Source organism: Euprymna scolopes, chromosome 2 (assembly GCF_053919585.1).
Source record: "Euprymna scolopes isolate OS-2025 chromosome 2, ASM5391958v1, whole genome shotgun sequence".
NCBI lineage: Eukaryota > Metazoa > Mollusca > Cephalopoda > Sepiida > Sepiolidae > Euprymna > Euprymna scolopes.
Window position 1 is genome coordinate 41,785,377 of NC_136483.1, and position 20,581 is coordinate 41,805,957.

Sequence of the window (20,581 nt, forward strand, 5' to 3'; positions counted from 1 at the left end):
GAAAAACAAAAGGTGATTATTAGGACCCTCCCAACCCTGTCTAGTTGATAGACTGCCTGTTCCACTAGGTTTGTAAAAGGAACCTCGCTTCTGTGGATCAGTCTCTAGGTGGGGATGCCCTCTAGATGGGGGTGAATGGAGAAAAGAAAATTTTGTAGGTAAGGGATGGGGGTTAGTTTGTATTTCTTTCTCTCTAAGATGGGTAAAATTTAGAGGAAGGGATTAAAACAAAAATTGTAAGTAAGAGGGGATGGGGATCTTGGAGGCTTCCTAATCGGGGAGAGATTGAACACACACTCAGCTAGCTGAAAGGTTACTTGTTTAATTTTACTTTACGGAACTGAGCGTTCCACACCTAGGCGGGGAACACGTATTCAAATTTGGCTACTCTTCGTACACACAGACTTGCTACATGTATCCATCTTCTGTCAAATACCGCGCGATGCGGCCTTCTTCTATCACATCTGATCTTCACCCGTAGTTGGTGTTTAAAGAAAGCGATCAGATCCTGATCAGAAAAAGACAACCCCGCCCCCCGGCAACCTTGCGTCCAAATCACCATTCTCGCCACGGCCAGGATCGTAACGTAGACCATTTGTCTTTCCCAGTCCCACGGCGGCCTCACGTTGTCAACAACATTGGATACAATAATTGGGCGAGGATGCTCAGGATCGATGCGAGCCGTCACTTTGCTGACATACGACCAGTACTGGCGGAGTTCGCAGCAATTGAAAAAGCGTGAACATTTTGATCATGGCCAAAAGGCCAAGAAAAGCTTTAAAAGCCAAGAACAGCATCTATTAATAACAGACCTTTGATCTTAACCAAAAAGGCCAAGCACAAAAGTGTTATGCACAAACCGACCGACAGATCGACCGACGGACCGACAGAGTGACTTATAGAGTCGCTTGCATGCGACTAAAAACAAAAAAAAACGTTGTTAAAGACATAAATGTATATTTGTGCATGCATAGAAATAATATGTTTAGTCGGTTTACACCAGCCAAGTTTCAATTTATTTCAATTTTGACCCCTTAGCTGCTGTTTTATCGGCTAAAAGCCAAATCAAATTTGTTCCAAAGGCCCAAATAACCTATATATCAAGTTTCAAGTCTGTTGATCAAAAATTGATAGAATAATTTGGTAGATACTGTTTTCCACACAGACAGTCAGACAGACTGAGAGTCAAGGTTACTTTTATATAGATATAGATTTCTTTTCTTTACTTTGACAAGAAAATTTAAATTTTCATCTCTAATCTTTAGTATTTATTCCTAATTAAACTATGTAATTTTCATGTTTCTTTAAATCTATAACGTTTAAAGTAAATTCTGTTTGTCAAAAGATTAGCTTACTAAAGCAATAACAGATTTTCTTAAGAATATACAATCTATTCGTTTAGCTGTCATACTTAAATGTAAAAGATCGAAGAAAATGCGATTTCAAATTTAATGGTGGCAGCTCAAAAATATTCTATTTCAAACTGTGACGAACATATTTCAGACCCATGTGACAGACGGACAAACATATTTCAAACTTAAGTGTGACAGACTGGAAAATATATTTTAAATTCATGTGACAGATTGACAAATATGTTTCAAAGTTAAGTGTGACAGGCAAGCTAACTCGTATAGAAATGTTCCAATACATCTAAAATATGGATGATGTTCAGTTTATTATTTAAATCATTTTAAGTGAATAGCATTTAAATTTTCACCTTTAATGCTTAATATTTGTGTATTAACTTGATAAACGAGACATATCAATTTATTAGCATTAAGATAAATAAAAAATATCTAAATTTATATGAGTTAAAGCTAGGAAACATTAATTTTAATTGCTTGATTATTTATTAGAACATATTTTCTTCAATTACTTATTGAACCTTTACAGATCCTACTAGTAAGTGTCAATCAAAGGAAGACTTTGCTCATTATGATGATGTATGGAAGTGAAACTTGATTAATAAGGGTAAAAAATGTCCATTGCACAGAGAGAAACGATATGAGAATAATATAATGGATGTGTAATGTGAATCTTAAAAACAGATTTAGATTTGATCACCTCAGACGAAGATTGAATCTGAGCAGTATAGGGAGATGTGTATAAAACCGGACACTCCATTGGTTAGATCACATTGAAAAAGTGAACGAAAATATTTGAGTTAGTAGATGTAGAACAGTGTAGGTAGCAGTATTTCATATGAAATAGACCTTCAACAATGTAATGACGATGATTAGGTTTATTACCAAGAAATATGTTTAAAAATTCATGTTTCTTTAAAAAAAATAACAAATGTTCACTACATAAATAAAAAATACATTAAAACAATTATCTCTATCTATCTACTATTATATAAAGAAACTTTGGGTGTGTGTGGGGGGGGGAGATGAGTTCGTTCCCTATGAACTCGAAAACAGCTGGGCCGATATTTTAAGAATTATGCACAAATATAATTGATTCGACTGGGAGTGTTCTTAGGTAGATTTTGTATTGGAATGCTTCTGATAAGAATCGAAAATTAATAATCGAAAAAATCCAATTAAAGAAGAAAGCCGATTTTGACAAAAGTTAACACTTTTATACAACCTAACATCACAAGTGCATTTGAGAAGTTTTATCGCCACACATGTAGAAAGGTCCAGCCTATAAAATGAACTGTAGATTCTTTTATAAGACCAGGGCGTTCTCAAAATGAATGTTTCTTTTTAGAACACAATTGAACCATGACACTTTTGTACGTTTAACTTCAATTAAATTATGTAAAAATAATTTTATAAAATTATGATTTCATAAATTGTTTGATAAGACAGGGGTGCGTTCGAAATGAATGTTTCTGTTTAGAGCACAATTAAATCATGATACTTGGCGTTTGGATTTTTAACTGTAAGTGAAGACATTATTTTCAGATAATCTTATAAAATCAACACTAGATTCTCTACAGTGTAATGTAGACTACAATGTATTGTGGACTAAGTCACTGCAGGGAAGCATATAAAGTTTCCTTTCAGGTAAAGTGCGGGGGGTGTCCCTAATTAGAGCAGGCAATCAATCGATCTAATTAAAATAGGGTCTATTTGACCGATTTTGATGACAATAAAAGTATGAGATGGTGGAACATTTGCTGATCCTCATTAAATCCCGGACAATATCTTACTAGTATAATTTAAACGTTTTTATAATTTTTTTGTGACAGGTTTTTCGTCAAAATATTAGAGAATATACGTTTTGTAGCTTCAATGAACGAAATTAATTTCCTGAATAAAGATAAATGCCAAACTTACTAAACTATCTAATTCAATATTTACATTGTTGTATTATTAATCAGATATTTTATTAAACTACGTGCATAGCTATTAATATAATGCTCATATTTTTGTTTAAGGAAGGATTATGCCTGTTGATGTTGTAAATTATTCTAAATACATCTGTCAAATTAGAATATTTGGCATTCTATTTTATAAAAAGATAACAACGTGTAAATACAGAATTTAAATTCATCATCTAAACACGTGGAGTGTTGCTAAAATTAGCTACGTATTGTTTTGACAATACGACATGTATCAGAAAGTAAAAGACAGTTAAAAAGACGTGAAGAACAAAGATATTTCATTTATTAATAGTTTACCTATGACAAACTATAAATACATTAATGAGACAAGTAAATAATAAGATTCCATACAGAAATACATTGTTTCAATACAATAATAATGCACAAGTTATATAGAAAAAAGAGAAAATGAAGACTTACATTTTCTGGTGGTATCTTTTCTCTTAAAAGAAGTTTCCCAATGCCTATGTTTGGTCCACAAATGAGAAAGAAACCTGGTCTTAACTCTTAAATTCTGCAATTCGCAATTCTTCCTTTGAAGAACATTATATGTTATGATTAAATACCATGCATGGAGTTGCAGACTGTGAGCTTGGCATGCTGCGTTCACTTTCACTAATATTCTTCAGAAAAATATGGATCCATGTATCGTTCCTTCAGCTATGAATTAAGTAATAATATAGACTAGACCGTCAAACTTTGCTTATACAATGTCTAGGAAACGGAAAACTCAGAAATATCATCAGCGTTTTTCTGCTCATCTCTGTATTCTTTCCAGTTGTCATTGATTTCTGTACTCCCGTTATGCCGGTTCAGGAGAGAAGTCATTAGGGATGGTTCAACTCATGCTTCACTATAAATCCTTTGTACAAGCATCCTTACAGGGCGTAGCCAATGTCTTTCAAGACTGAAAGGAGATGAAAAGAAATTACCATAGTGATTAAAAGAAATCCATAAATATTAAAATAAACACTTATGCAATAATCACACTACATATATGTACAGATTTTCTGGAATGAGAAGGAATTGTCCAGAAAATCAAATACTAAATTTACTGTTTAAAATGAAATTGTGAGCTTAATTTGACAGCTATGTTTTTGATAAATGTACTTCATAGTTTTCTTAGAAGGGAAAGATCAATATAGAAATCAATGCTAATGTGAAATTATAGGCCAAAGATAGGGTTATTCTGAAATTCAGTCAAAATGAGAAATATTGAGTGATGATTTAAAGAATAAAGTGTGTTATGAAAACATGTTTAAGAAAGTGTTAAAAATATTATGTCCCTTGGTTTGGGGCCTGAAGTTTTAACCAACTTAGCTTATATGCAAATCTGACACTGCTGGCGACTACATACGATTCAACTCTGGCAATTTATAGAGAAATGATTATCTTCCTGCTCTTTGCTCTCTTTTCATCTTTTTATCCTTTGCAAATATCTTATTACAGATTGTTTTATTATGATTGCCAAATCTTTGAACAATTCAAACGTATCATTAATCAAGTGAAATTAAATTTTAAGGGTTCTGTGTGAAATTTTGTACAGGTTCCCAAGTTCAACAAAGATTCTTAAATTCGATAAGAAGGTTCCCAATTTCGAAAAAATGTACCTGAAGAAGGTTGTTGGGCGAAACGTTGTTACTATAAAAATCAACATGAGAATAATAATCCGAATTATACAATAATATAAATTATCAATATAACATATGACCAATCAGACTGTTGATTTCCTTTTTTTTTTTTTAAATATTTTTTTCACACAGTGATCACCACTTATCAAGGCCCGGAAGCCACTCAGGGATAAGGGTTATTGCAAGTACATTACGTTATTGTGGAGATTTGATGAAGTGTTTACTTAAGGGGGTGGTTCATTAGGAATTTGTTAACATTGGATTGAAGACATCCAAATTGTAGTCCGGTGGAAAGCAGGCAGACGGAACAGAGTTCCACAGGCGTGCAGTTCTAAGAAAGAAGCTTTGTTCATGGAATCCGCGTTTTGATTTAGGTACAGCTATAGAGTGGGGGAAATTTTTCACAGTGGATTCAGCTAGACGGGTGTTTTTCGTGAAAGAATGGCAAGGGGGGACCAGAGATTGGAGTTCAGACGAGCACCTGCCATGGAAATAACGATAAAACAAGGATAGGCTCGCAACGTCTTTGACTATGCTGCACCGAATTAAACACATCTTAATTGTCTTTGATTTCTTGATCTTCTTCTCTAAGGAAATCTCATTTCTTTCGTCATTTCATCCGGCCATTTTAGCAAAAGTGAGCATGAAGTCTAGATTGAGTAGAGCTTGGAAACTGGTTAAACTGAAGAGGTAATTGCTGATTTTTCTCACTCTTTTATGACTCAGAAAGGTTAAAACAACAACTAAAACAGGGTTGTATTTACATAACATTTCCTTTGAAATGCTTGAAGTCTGAAACAAAGGAAGGATTTTCTATTGGTTTTCGAACTGAGCAGAAACAAGCAACGATTTAATTGAAGATAGTTGTAATCATGCTGACACAAGAATGGTAATTTCTTGTGAAATGTGACAACTGCATTTACTGCTATTAAATGACAGCAAATTCTGATATCATCTTTAAATCGTGACCTTCTGTTTTCAGAGCAGTAAGTGTATTTGTATTTCTATTTCAGGCAGGAATGTGTCTGTAAGTAAGCCGTGTCGAATATGCAATCAAATGTAATACTATTTCTCAAACATTGTCAGTATGTCCTCTCTACCTTGTAAATAAAATTCTTTTTACGAGATCAGCTTTACAAATTGGATCTTTTGGCTATTAAAAGAAATAAAAAAACAGTTCATGATTGAATCAAACGATCTCAGTTTGTCTCAATCAAGGAATTTCAATGTATTTAGAATAAAAACAAACTTAGTTTTTCCCCTTTCAAATAGTTTAAAATCTCATTTACTTCTAAAAGAAAATTCTCTTCCTTAAATCAATAGCAAAAAAATTATAAAAACAAAGATCAAATATATAAGAAAGAAATAGACAAACCCTAATGGAGACAAAAAGAAAATGTTTACAAAATTTGTTGAAATTCTTTCCAGAAAATCAAACTAATCTATATATAAACGAGGATGTTTGCTTGTTTGCCTGCTATAGAATGAGAATTATTTAATAATCCACAGCAGAACAAATAAGTATAGAACTTTTTCAAAATAACTGGTCGCCAGTGTAATTTGCGTTCACTTACAGAATATTGTGGCAAGAATGCGCAAAAAATGAAACCATATTTTGGAAAAACTAAAACAAAATACTATAACATTAATCTATTTAGAAATAACGTTTTAGTAAAAAGTGAATTCATAAAAAGAAACTTCTGCCTTATAATAAAAGCAAAAATGATCTGTTAGTGAACAAATCCAAGTTCATATATATATATATATATATATATATATATATATATATATATATATATATATATATATATATATATATAGAGAGAGAGAGAGAGAGAGAGAGAGAGAGAGATATGTATGTATGTATGTATGTATGTATGTATATATAAATTAGAATGAAGGTAAACTATCCAGAAATGTTTCTGTTTCATCTCCAGGAGACATAATTAGGTTAATTACATAGAAATATTATGATTGCTTTTATATTAAGTAGTGTTTACTAACTAATCAATCAGATTCACTGGTTTTATTATTCTCCTCCTAGGTTATTTATTTCCATCAATCAATCGGTGTCAATCCATTTGTTTGAGAGGGCTTCTGTTGCACCCTACTTTTAAATGGATCAAATAAACTAAGCTGACTACACTCTGACACATCTGAATCAAAATAATTTATCTGTTGTATTTTTCCTATTGCCATGTAAGGTTTATTTATGTCTTATTGTGATATTAGAAAAAGCTTAATGAAAAATGTCATACACACAAGAATTCTATCATATATTTACTGGTTTAATTCTTTTTACTTATGCACATATACACATTTGTATACACTTGTATACACATATCTGTACCGTTGTTGTTTTATATTAAGAATTAATCATCTTAATGTTAGATTGAAGGTCGGCTCAATAATCTGAAGCTGACATAATAGAACAATTCACAAGAATAAAAATGACTCTACGAATAAAATTAATATTTAGATAAATTACTTATTTTGAATAAAAAACAAACGAATGAGTATATTTGATTTCACTCAAAAAGTTTCCCTTTGTAAAATGTTTCATTAAAATCAAAGTTCAATTAAATTTTGAATGTGTTAAAAACCAAATTATAAAACCTAAATTATCATCAACAAGCAAAATCGTTAAGGTCGTTTTGGATATGTTTATTTGGTGGTAACACATTATACTCTTGAAAACAATGGAAAAAGCTGGTATGAAATCAAAAAAACAGCAAAATATTTTAGCTTCGTTCCATTCGATTGGATATAGGCCAATTACTTATGGAAACTACAGGTCATCTCATATTGTCAAGCGATATAAATACCAACTAGGCTTCTCATACACATGCGATGTTCTGATTGGCTGTTTATGACATCATTGAACATTCACAACTTACAAGAGCAACATTCTCATTGGTTGTTAATGACATCAGAAAACTATAACCTATGTATTTAAACTACTTTCAATATTAAAACCAGACATTTTTTAAGAAATAGATTTTAGTAATATTGTTTGCATGCCAGATGATTTTAAAGCTTTGATCAAATATTTGTGGAGATTCTGACCTTGTGACATTTCTAGTAAATAAATCACTTTGTGTATATTTTCAGTTGAAAATATGTTTGTTATATTGTTAAAAGTGAAACGGCTCAGTTTAAATCCTCTTTATATGGTAGTTGTCGAAATGTTTAACAAGTGGATTAGAAAAAGTCAAATATCAATAACAAGAGACCTTATAATCAGCCTTGTATCATACTTGTGCTTTGTGATCAGTATGCAAACCACATGACATCTTGGGTGCAGCTCATAGCAAATCATTATATGATCTAAACAGAAAAGCCAGAAATATTTTTTACAGTCTGTATTAAACAAAATTTCAATAAAATATGCTTACACTGTTTATGACGATGTTTACCAGTGACACGATATGTAAACTATTGCTTTCTTTAACTGTTCTCAAATTTACTTAATATTTTCATTATTATTTTCTTGCGTTTTGGTAAAAGTATGAGATATCTTGCTATAAATTGACACATAATATATTTTAAGTTTTTCCTAGCTTACAGCATCATTATAACACATAGATGAGCTGCCCCAGGAATTATATAGCTCTGATAGTGGAAAAAGATGAGAGAGTTTTCGTTATATATATATATATATATATATATATATATATATATATATATATATAAAGTGATAGTGTCTGTGCGCGCGCGCGTGTGTGTACATTTCCCTACAAAATATCTCTGTCTACAGACTCGAAATTTGATATACAAGGTATTAAGATTTTGGAAAATCTTTGCCATCCGTTTTCGGCCAGAAACTTGGCTGTTAAGGGGTCAAAGTTCAACGATTTGACCTTTGAGAACTCTACCAAACTTCGACAATTTTGGGTTCAAACAATTGAAATTTTAGATATAGTTTCTTTGGACATGGATCTAACTTAATAACTTGATTTGAGCCCAAAACAAGGGTCATAATAAGGGTCAAAGTTTAAAAAAAATGACCTCTACGGTCTCTACCAAATTATTCAAACAATTTCTGGTCTAAACATTTGAAATTTTACATAAAGGGTATTCAGAGATAGGACAAGCTTTTTAATCGGTTTGGGTCGAAAATTTGAGCTACGAATATATAAATGTATGTATGTTTGCATGTCTGCCTAAAACTTTTGACAGAGGCCACGAATTTTCACAAGATCAGTATCGTTTTGAAGCTCGACCCTTCAGACGACAAAAACCGAAAAATTGGCTAAAACCATTAATTTCTTCACCTCCAACTGGGCACTTTTCTACAGGGAGGGGTCGCTTTTTTCACCGATATTTTTTTCAAAACTATCCCTTCTTTTCGATTGTCTAGCCTTAATTTAAACATACATCACTTCTGGTTTGGTGGTGGTCGTAACAGCAAAGATGTCGCGTTTTTTCCCTGTTCTTTTCCTCCTTCGTGGTACGGGTTCAAGCCTGCCTTCCTACTATCACTTTTCTTTTTTTTTTTTGCTCAACATACACCTCCAAACACTCGGGCAACGCCGGGCTGAAATGCTAGTATGTATATATATATATATATATATATATATATATATATATATATATATATACTAGCCTATTGTTACATAGGCATCGCCACTTATCAAGGCCAAGAGGCCACTCGAGGATAAGGGTTAAAGACTGTACAGTAGAAATTGAACAATATAGTAATCGTTAGTAATGGAGATTCGGTAAATTTGTTAACTTATATGGAACGGCTCATCAAAAACTTGTTTACGTTAGACTTGAAGACAACCATATTGTAGTCAGCTGGAAAGCAGAAAAACGGAAGACAATTCCATAGGCGTGAAAGAATTCCATAGGCGTGAAAGAAGCTTTGCTCATAGAATCTACGTTTAGGTTTAGGCACAAATAAAGAGTGGGGGAAATTAGTGATAATGTTTTCTGCTAGACGGGTGTTTCTTGTGAAAGTTTGGCAAGGGGGGGATCATAGAATGGAGCTCGGCCGAGCACTTGCCATGAAAATAACGATAAAGCAGAGACAAACTTGAAACATCTCTTCTGTGAGACAGAGGTTGCAGGAAAGAGAAAAGGACATCCCCCACAAGGCTACAAAGTCTATTTTGAACTCTATCAAGGCAGGATAAGTCCTTTCTAGCAACTCCTGCCCAGATGCGGCAACAGTACTCTATCCTTGGACATACCTGGCTCTTATATAGATAGAGAATTGCATCAGCAGTGAGATATCTACTGGATCGATAGAAGGATCCCACCATTTTTCCAGTGACCTTGACAACGGATTTAATGTATGTGTTCCATTTAAGATCAGAAGTGAAGGTCAAGCCCAGAAGCTTGTCAAAACATGAGGCCTCCCCAAGACGAGAGCCATTCATTTCAATTGATGCCAGATGGGGATCAGAGTGTTGATAATGTAACGATAAAAGCTTGGTTTTAGATGCATTAAAAGTAACAAGCCACCTCTTTCCCCATTGTACCACTTGCTCAAGATCAGAGTAGAGAGAATCAGAAAGAACTTAGTCGTTTACGGTTTTAGATGTGTTACCATAAATAGTCGTGTCATCAGCATAGAATGATGTAAAGATGTAATTTGGAAGATCATTAATATAGATCAGGAAGGGTGGACCCCTGAGGGACTCCAGCATTAATACTAAGAGCTTCTGATTTCTGCCCATCAACCACTACTCATATATATATATATATATATATATATATATATATATATATATGTGTGTGTGTGTGTGTGTGTGTGTGTGTGTGTGTGTAGACATATACATAGATGTCATTTTATTTGTGATAATTTACCATATTAAAGTATTTATACAAAAAGCAGCCACCTCAATGCTAGGTGAAAATCATTGTGCCCTTCACCAATGTGATGATCCATATTAGAGCATGTATATTTATATAATACTAGTAGGCCACCAAACATTGCCCGGTCGTAAAATATACTTAAATATGATATTTTCATTAATGAATATTTTGTATTTATTATTATATTATACTGGACCCAATATATAGTAATGATTTAAGAAGTTAAAGACAATGACTCGTGCACCACCACTGAGAATCATAACCAAAACGTTCTGCTTGTAATTTACTTTTTCCTTTGACGTTAATGCCTGAGCTATGAAGATAAGTTTTCTGCGAGGCTAAAAATTAAAATTGAACAATAACTATTACGTTATGCATGTCGTTCGACTTTCACCTGGGAAATTCGATTTTTTTTTTAATTTTCACATTTCGGCGCCGATTTTCCATAGCTAAATATCAAATATAAAGTTTCACATGGGTTTAAATACTCTATATATTAAGTTTCATGTCTGTAGACCAAAAACTGACAGAGGAGTATTGTAGGCAAAATGTTTAAGCAAATATATATACGCATGCATAAATATATATAGAAAGAGGTTTGTGTTTACTATAAACATTTTACGGAAATACTATGCAAGTATAAATCACGTAGAATATCTGCATGAATATAATGACATGTAATAGTTAACTAAAGATGATCATTCCATAAGAAAACCGAAAAAACTAGTAGGGAATTAATTAAAATGAATGTTTAAAAGGATATGCAAATTAGCTAGATCTTTTGCAGATGAATGCAAGTCCATGACCCATATATAACAAAGTTGTATTTTCTTTTTAAATAAATAGAAAAAAAGGGGTTTTAATATGAATATCAATACACAAAAAAACAAACTTATAGGAGTTTAGATAATTACCCACAGACACATATTTTGCCGTCTATAAGTCATCAGCATAGCAAGATCTAGTGAGATTTGAAACCAGTACCCTAGAGACTGACGTCTGATACTCCACCACTGAGCCAAGAATATCACTAGTAATAGCGGGAAAAATGTAGTGAATTATCAATTCAATTACTTTTATTTTATATATATATATATATATATATATATATATATATATATATATATATATATATATATATATATATATATATATATATAGAGAGAGAGAGAGAGAGAGAGAGAGAGAGAGCAGACACAAAGGAACAGATCAACCAGAGGTCAAATAGGCCTTTGTCCGATAAATGCATTCTCATTGGCTGATAGGAAGGGCGCGGTGGATACTAGAAAGCTGATTGGCTAACTAAAATTTCAATAGAAGATGCGCATATGAAAACGACAAACAACCACAGAATTCGTGCATAAACCTGAAGAATCCTAGAGTGGATGAAACGCGGAATATTCAGTGTAGCTTAATCGCCATATACATTTTATAACTTACTAACTAACTCTACCTACGTATTGAGCACTTTTGAAGTAAATACTTAGTTTACGCATAAATCTATACTTTCGTATATTAATTTTATGTGAGTAAATTAAGTAGTTTTATATATATATATATATATATATATATATATATATATATATATATATATATTAGCAAAGAGACCTGACGTTACCTGGAATTTAATAAGGATCAACAAATGTTTCAACTTTCCATAATTCATTGTCAATGAAATCGGTGAAATCGCTTATTTTTCAATCAAATCGATTGATTACTATCTCTATTTGAGGACCCATTGCGATCACCAGGAGGAAGCTTCATATTTCTCCCCGCATTGGCTTAGTTCATAATACATTGCACTGTATAGAACCTACTGTTGATTTTATAAAATTATTTTTATATATAATGGCTAGAATCAAAGTTTAAAATGCAAAAGTCAAGTATTATGCTTCAGTTGTGCTCTAAACAGAAACATTTATTCTTAATGTGCCTTTGTTATATCAAAGAACCTACTGTATATTTTATATGTCTGTCTGTTCTACTTGTGTGATGATAATGGCTTGATTTAAAATTTAAAATGCAAAAATCAAGTATAATGGTTCAAATATGCTGTAAGCAAAAACATTAATTTCGAACGCGCCTCTATCATATTAAATAACCTACGCTGCACATATTTGTTTCTGCAGTGATAAAGCTTCTTAAATACACGTGTGATGTTGGACTGTGTAAAAGTGGAAAGTTTGGTCCAAACTGGACTGTTTCATCTTTAATAGTTTTTGATTATAAATTTTCGATAATTATCATAGGCATTCAGGTACACAGCCTATCTAAGAACACTCCCAGACACATCAGGTGAATTTGTGTAAAATTTCCAAAGAAATCGGGCAGCCGTTTTGGAGTCCATAAGAAACGAACTCACAAATGGAATTTTTTTAGCAGTATCCTTAATTTCAACAATTCTTCCCATTCGGTCAGTATCACTTCATATAATGTAATTTTCAATGTTAGAAAAGTAGATATATGAAGGAAAAAAATGGAAGGGGAGAAGACAAAAAAAGAAAGCAATAAAAATTTCAATCTCACAAAAGAGTGTGATCTCATATCTTATCCATGAAAGGTATTCTTTCATCAAACACCCAACAATATATTGTAGTAAAATACTGAATATATATATATATATATATATATATATATATATATATATATATATATATATATGTGTGTGTGTGTGTGTGTGTGTGTGTGTGTGGGTGTGTGCAAACATATGCATATACGAACAGACTTTGAGTCTGGTGCCACTCTGGTGAATATCAGCCTAAAATCATACAAATGATGCAGGAATCATATTTTTTTTGGTAATGAATAGGTAATGGTGCGGGTCGGTTCGATGAAAAATGGAAATATCTAAGAAGCATCTATTATCTAAATTCTTTGATTGCTTGCGAAAAGAAACCAATCCTATGAAGAAAACGAAAGAAAAAGAAGAGAGAAAAACAGTTTTTCTCCTTTCTAATCGACCCCCACTCACTACTTGAATAAAATAATAGAGAAGGTTTCAAGCCTCACATTCTCCTTTCTCTCTTTCTTTTCCATTTCACTCCTTCTGAATCAACATTATCTTCATTTTGAGACCCAGCCAATTGGATAGATTCCTCATTAGAGGTTAGAAAGAAGAAGACGAAAAAGAAGAAAAAGAAGAAGATGAAAAAGAGAAGAAGACGAAAAAGAAGAAGCATTAAAAACACATTTTGGTCAATATTTTGTTGACCTGATTTATTGGATGAAGTGCTTGACAAAAGATATATTGTAAGAAAAGAAGATTATTATTTCACTGAAGGTGGAACATTTTTAATTAAATCTAATAACCACACACACACACACACACACACACACACACACACACACACACACATATATATATATATATATATATATATATATATATATATATATATATATATAGTATGTGTGTGCGTATGTTGAAAAAAGCATTAGCCGAAACATGTCTGCATATAACAGCCAAATTTTTGTATAAATAAAAATCTATATTGATTGATATAGCTCTATCTAATAAGATATTGAATCTTTTGTTTGTTCAAAATTTGCCGTCTTAATTTGCTTCTATTCAGATTTTGAGAAGTTAATTTTCTTATTATATCTCGAATTAAGACAGCAGATATGTGACAAACACGTATATAATTAATTAAACCTTTTTTAATTTAATACATCTCTGTGTTTAAAGTTGAACTATTTATCACATTTATAATAGATTAGATCATTCAACTCCATAATCATATTCAAAACAGAAGAACACTAGTTTCCTAATCATATATATGCAACTAACGTCCTACAGACTATTATCCTCATCTTTCTTAGTTGTTGTTTCACGATGTTTCAGCCAACCATTCCTCTTACCTTTGTCAGGTGGTAACCGCGATAGGATTACCACCTGACGAAGGCCATAGGAATAGTTGGCCGAAACATCGTGAAACAACAACTAAGAAAGATGAGGTAATAATCGGTAATAAATAAATTAATAAACAATACTCATCTCAATAATGAATTCCAATTAAATAATATATGTAACGTCCTACGGTTAACTAATTCGCATATTAATTCACAAAAGGGGTATCATATTAATTTACTGTTTGCCCTGATTGATTTCTAATTCAGTGATGATTTTCATTCTATTATAACACATAATTTTATATATTATAATGTAGATAGAAACTTTGCATTTTGAATGCAAAGAGTCGTACAGTCTTTTTTGTTATTTTATTTCTGGGAGTTGCGATCGAGGTTTATACTTCAAATAAAAAACAAAGTCACCCTCAGAAAAGTAAGTAGCTCTCTCCCAACATTTATTTCATTATGGAATTAAATTTCATCAAAATGTATTTCGGTTCATTCATAAACAAATCAGCCACGTTATTCTTTTGTTAAAATGTAAATTAAAAACAAAGCCGTCCCCAAAACACACAACCACCGCAACCATAAAAAGGTAGTATGTCACCCTCCAATAGCATTTCAAAAGTATTTTTCATAATGTAATTAATTCATGTATTTATCAAATACATATAAAAGGATCTTCGTGTAAAAGACAGTGAATCAAAGACTAAATCTTTAACAAAGGAAAACTTATAAAGACAAGAAAATCTCAACACTATTAAAGGAGCAAACAATAATATTAAATGAAAGATAAGGAATAAAAATTATGTATAAATTTATTAGGTCATCAGAACAATAATGACAATTAAGGAGAAAAAAAGTAAGAAAAACTCTTTAGGTCATGCCATTTCGAAGCTAAATGCTTCTCCTCAGAAGAGAAGAACAGCCAGAATGATACAAAATGCAAATATGAAAAAACTGGCTTAATGATATTTAAATATGAAATGAGAATGAAGGAATAATATAATATGGTAAATATTATAGTAATTAAAAGTGTTTACAACATATAAGGGTAAATCAGAAGGATAGTATACATGTAGGTAATACTAAATATATATATATATATATATATATATATATATATATATATATGTGTGTGTGTGTGTGTGTGTGTGTAGGCCATTATAATATAATAGGGATCATTAAAGTAAAGGCAATAATAAAAGAAAGAAGGAAAACGTAGGGAAGATAGAAGAGAAAGTAGAGAAAGGAAAGGAGATAGAAACAGTAAATAGGGAATACGGAAATACATATATAAATAGATAAAAAATAAAAATAAAACGATCTGAACGTGAAGAAAAATGGATTAGAAAAATATTCAAAAAGTGTTCAAAATAGATTCAAAAATATCATTTTTATTATTACCTACATATATGCTACCTTTCCGATTTACCCTTATATTTTGTACCTACTTTTATTTACTATTTATTATATTATCCTATTACTTCATTCTCATTTCATATCTAAACGTCATTAAACCAGTTTTTTTTCTCTATATTTGCATTTTGAGTAATTCTGGCTCTTCTCCTCTTCTAATGAAGCATATAGCTTCGGAATGGCATGGCCTAAAGAGTTTTTTCTTAATTTTCACCTTAACTTTTCCTTCCTGTTTTGATGATATAACAAAGTTATATATAACTTTTAATCTCTCATCTTTTATTTATTTATTTATTTATTTATTATTATTATTATTATTATTATTATTATTATTATTATTATTATTATTATTGTACTACTATATTTTCAAATATATCTAATTTAAGTAAAATATTTTTCACAATATGTCGTTTTTATTCTTGATTTTAGTTGGATTCAAAAGTAATTGTTTTAACGTTTTGCTTCAAACTAATCACTAAAAATATATTTTGTTTATATTATTCATAATAAACAAGTAAGAAAGAACGTAATAAAGAAATCAATCTGTCAAGTTAGAAACGAAAGTTACTAAAATAAAAAAAAACAATAAGCAAAATAAACGATTATTGAACCCCTGATGAGACAATTTACATCGTCGAAACATAGATTAATAATTTATTGCAAGTAGTTTTTGTTGCTTACACAGTTTTAACCTATTGGTATGTTCACAGCCAGTTTAAGATGAGCATAATATTTATTCTTTTTTTTAAATATTAAAAAAATCGAATAAAGCAATAGGTTGAATCGTTAGTTCTGTTATTGTATATCCAACGAACAACATGAATATATTAGCTTTATTAATAATACTTTTAGTATTGAACACTATTGGATTGGATATATATCAATTTTATTAATGACTTTGAATTTATCTATGAATGATAGATCGATTGTGTGAAATAGTTCAATAAGAAATGGAAACTAGGGTTTTCAATAATTATAAAGCTGTAATATTAAAAGAGGAAAAACTATTGATAAATCATTAGCGAATGAAAAGGAATAAAAAAAAATTGACAAAAAAAGAAAAATGAACAAAATGTTGAAATGAAAACTCAAGAAAAACAAAAAACAAAAGAATGGAAAAAGACAACGAAAGAAAAAGGGTCACGTGACTGAAAATACTTCTTAGTCATAAATTGAATTCTTCTTTTTAATATGTTTTAGCTTGTCAATTGTTATGACCGATGCTATGAGGACCACATGCATTCCGACTGGTTGCTCTACCGATTGTTGTGTCGAAAAGATCTGCAGAACTTTGTTGATGCAACTCAGTCAGAAACTTGGATAACTGTGCCTTATTCTAAACACATGACACATCAAAGTATTTTGAAGCAAAACTAATATTGCTAGTTACCATTTGTCTTATATTTATGCTACAAGCAAACCATTCCCTGTCCATTCTATTATATGTGGCAATAGGGCCAACAGACGAAAAATCTTAGCAAACAAATGAAAGTGTTACTTTTTTAATTACTAAAAAGCAGAGAAATATCCAATTTTAAAGAAAGTATCAGCATTATCAAATAAATAATAATTGTGATTTTCCAAACTTGAATTCCTTTTAAAATATATAAGTACACGCCTGTGATGGGATTTAAGTTTTTGTAAGATTAACACACATGAGTCTTGATGCTTTTTTTAATATGTTGCTATATAAACCGAAATTATTTATTTTACCTCAATGAATTTTGTACTTAAAGAAAAAGTTTAAACTTAGACCGTTGAAAGTGATTCTATAATCAAAGTAATTTAGTTTGTAGTTTGTTTTATGCATTACACATTTAATACTAAATTCGGTTAATACTAAATTCGGTTAATACTTAATTCGGTAAAAAATGCTTTAATTTCTCAGATCATAAAAATTATTTTGTAGGCATATATCTTATAAATAAACAATTTGCCAATTATAGATTCTAATTAATCCGAAGATGTACGACCCTGACAGATGCTACAACTCCAGACCAGAGTGGACTTGGGAGTAATGGAAACTCGGAAGTATCTAACTCTTTCCCTATTATCCAGTGACATAAATATTTGGTGATATCAAGGACCAACGTCTTAATTGAGTTAGTACTTAGATATATTATGAGAAAAGGAGATTAGTTGAATATGATTAGATGCCACCCTCCACAATTGGATATCCTAGGTCAACACCTCGTTCCTCACTCCCTTTTCTTTTTACATCACTGCTATCACGAAAACTCACAAATTGAGCTCTCACCATTGGATGTCATTTAAGATCGACGATAGCAATTTATGTTTAGATGTTTGCCAAAAACAATAAAAAATGTCAATACTTATAATATTGTGCAAATCGACCGAAAATGCTATCCTGAAAAAAACAAAACAAAAAAAAACAAACAAACAAACAAAAAAAAAACACCTTTGTTTTAAAGACGATTTAAGGTAGACACAGCTTTAGTATTAATACGGTTAAGAAGTAGAGCGAGTAAAATTTTAAAAATGTTAATAAAAAAGATAAAATGGTTTTGGAAAGATGGATTTCACAGAAGTGACTACAGTGATTATGGGTCAGGCACTCTGTCCAAGGATGGCCGAGACACTTTAATGCCGTGTTTGGGACCTTGTCAAGGTAGACTTTTGAAAGCCACTCGAAAATACGGATTTAATTCAGTATAATGTCATGTTTACTCTGGCAACACTTCTTGACATTGATTTGCTCTACAGATTAAATTGACGATCTCCATTTTATAATTTCAAAAATCACTGCAATCATTTACTTGAATATTGAGGATTGTAATCGTTCAAATAAATAGCCACGATTTACACTAAGCATTTTCTAAATGTTTCTTTTAAAACCACCAGCATCCATTTAGTAATGTTTGGACATTTATCCTCTGTGATTTACAGCGAGAGTGGTTTGGTTTATTTATATATATATAGACCAATTGTTAAGTTGATATAAATGTGTTCTTTGTTCTTTTGTGTAAATATTTTGTATCTTTCTGCTGATAACGATAAACATATATGAGTATTTACAATACTCCAAAAACAAGATATGCAGTTTAGGGATTACATGTTAAGAAGGAGTGCACAATTGATTGAGTTGAAAACCATCATGGACTATGCAATTGGTTATGCTGAATTTAAATTATATCAAATTTAATATGTTCTAATACCGTTGGTAAATGTATAAGTAAAATAGTAACTTGTGTTTAATTAATGATATACAATGAATGTTTTACATTAACTATTGTATTTCAGGATGAGATCACATGAAAGGATTGATATACCACAAAACAGACGTATCAAACCAATCAATGATTGGTTTATATTAATTATTGTGTTTCAGCATAAATAACCTTAAAAAGATTGATATGCTATAAAATATATGAACTGAATTAAACAAGTACTTATTTTTATTTCATAAAGAATATTCCCAATTGAGTTTGTAAAGTTGTTATTTTCATTTGTCTGAACATTTGTCCGAGTATCTGCAGCTATAATCTAAAGAAAATTCAGTACTTGTCAAAGCACAACTAAAATTAAACAAAATAAAAGAATAAAGAATGTTCTCAGTATTATATATATATATATATATATATATATATATATATATATATATATATATATATATATATATAGAGAGAGAGAGAGAGAGAGAGAGAGAGAGATAGATAGATAGATAGATAAATTTGCATATATGTGTGTGTATGTGTATGCATGCAGCACACATCACTCTGATTTTCATTGCTCCCTTTATATCTCTCTCGCACTGCTATTTGCAGCATTAGTGATGACTATGACAGCCAACCAGGATAGAAGCAATAGTCAAACTGGTAGCAGTTTTATAGAAACTTGATTGTTTGGAAGGACCGAGGAAAAATACTGTTTGCCTATTGATTTGCTTAAAACTCCAGCCTTTAGTTGATTCTCTCTATCTTTCCAGTATGGTGAGTGTATGTGTATCAATTAAAGTAAAATGGGTCATTAAAGCATGTGTGTCATTCATTTAGTGTGTGTCTTTGAAAATGAAATGGGTCATTTAAAGTGTACATCATGTAGTGTGTGTCATTTAAATTATAATGGAACATTTCAAATGTGTATCATTGAATGTGCTATTGATGATAGTGTGTATTATTTAAAGTGAAATAAATACTTTAAATTGTGTGTCATTTAGTATGTGTCATTTAGCATGTTGTTTAATGTGTGTGATTAAAAATGAAATTTAAAATGTGCGCAATCCGGTGTACATCACTGAAAATGAAACGAGTCATTAAAAATGTGTACTTTAGTGTGTGTGGGTGTGGGTGTGGGTGTGGGTGTGTCATTTAAATTGTGAAGTATGTGTCAATAAAATGTGTATCATTTGAAATAGGTCAAATCCAAAATTTTCTTTGTTATTGGAAGACTACAATAGGGACACTGTTTAATATCTTGTATTTCAAATATGTTGCACTTCTTATGTACTTACAATATTGCATCACAAAATATTTAAGGGTGTAAAAATCAAGTTGTAAAAAGTATTTTT

General features: G+C 31.1%; 1 protein-coding gene and 1 long non-coding RNA gene across 4 annotated transcripts in view; one reads left to right on the plus strand and one right to left on the minus strand.

The window, feature by feature from the left end:
- Window positions 1-20,581, plus strand: part of LOC145291414 (uncharacterized) — an 879,668-nt gene that overhangs the window by 146,201 nt on the left and 712,886 nt on the right. The window lies entirely within an intron of this gene.
- The window catches only part of LOC145291409 (uncharacterized), an 88,531-nt gene continuing 71,651 nt past the window's right edge, over window positions 3,702-20,581 (minus strand). Inside the window, exon 3 of the long non-coding RNA XR_013869408.1 lies at window positions 3,702-4,238. This is a non-coding gene — a long non-coding RNA (uncharacterized LOC145291409). The remainder of the gene's footprint in view (window positions 4,239-20,581) is intronic.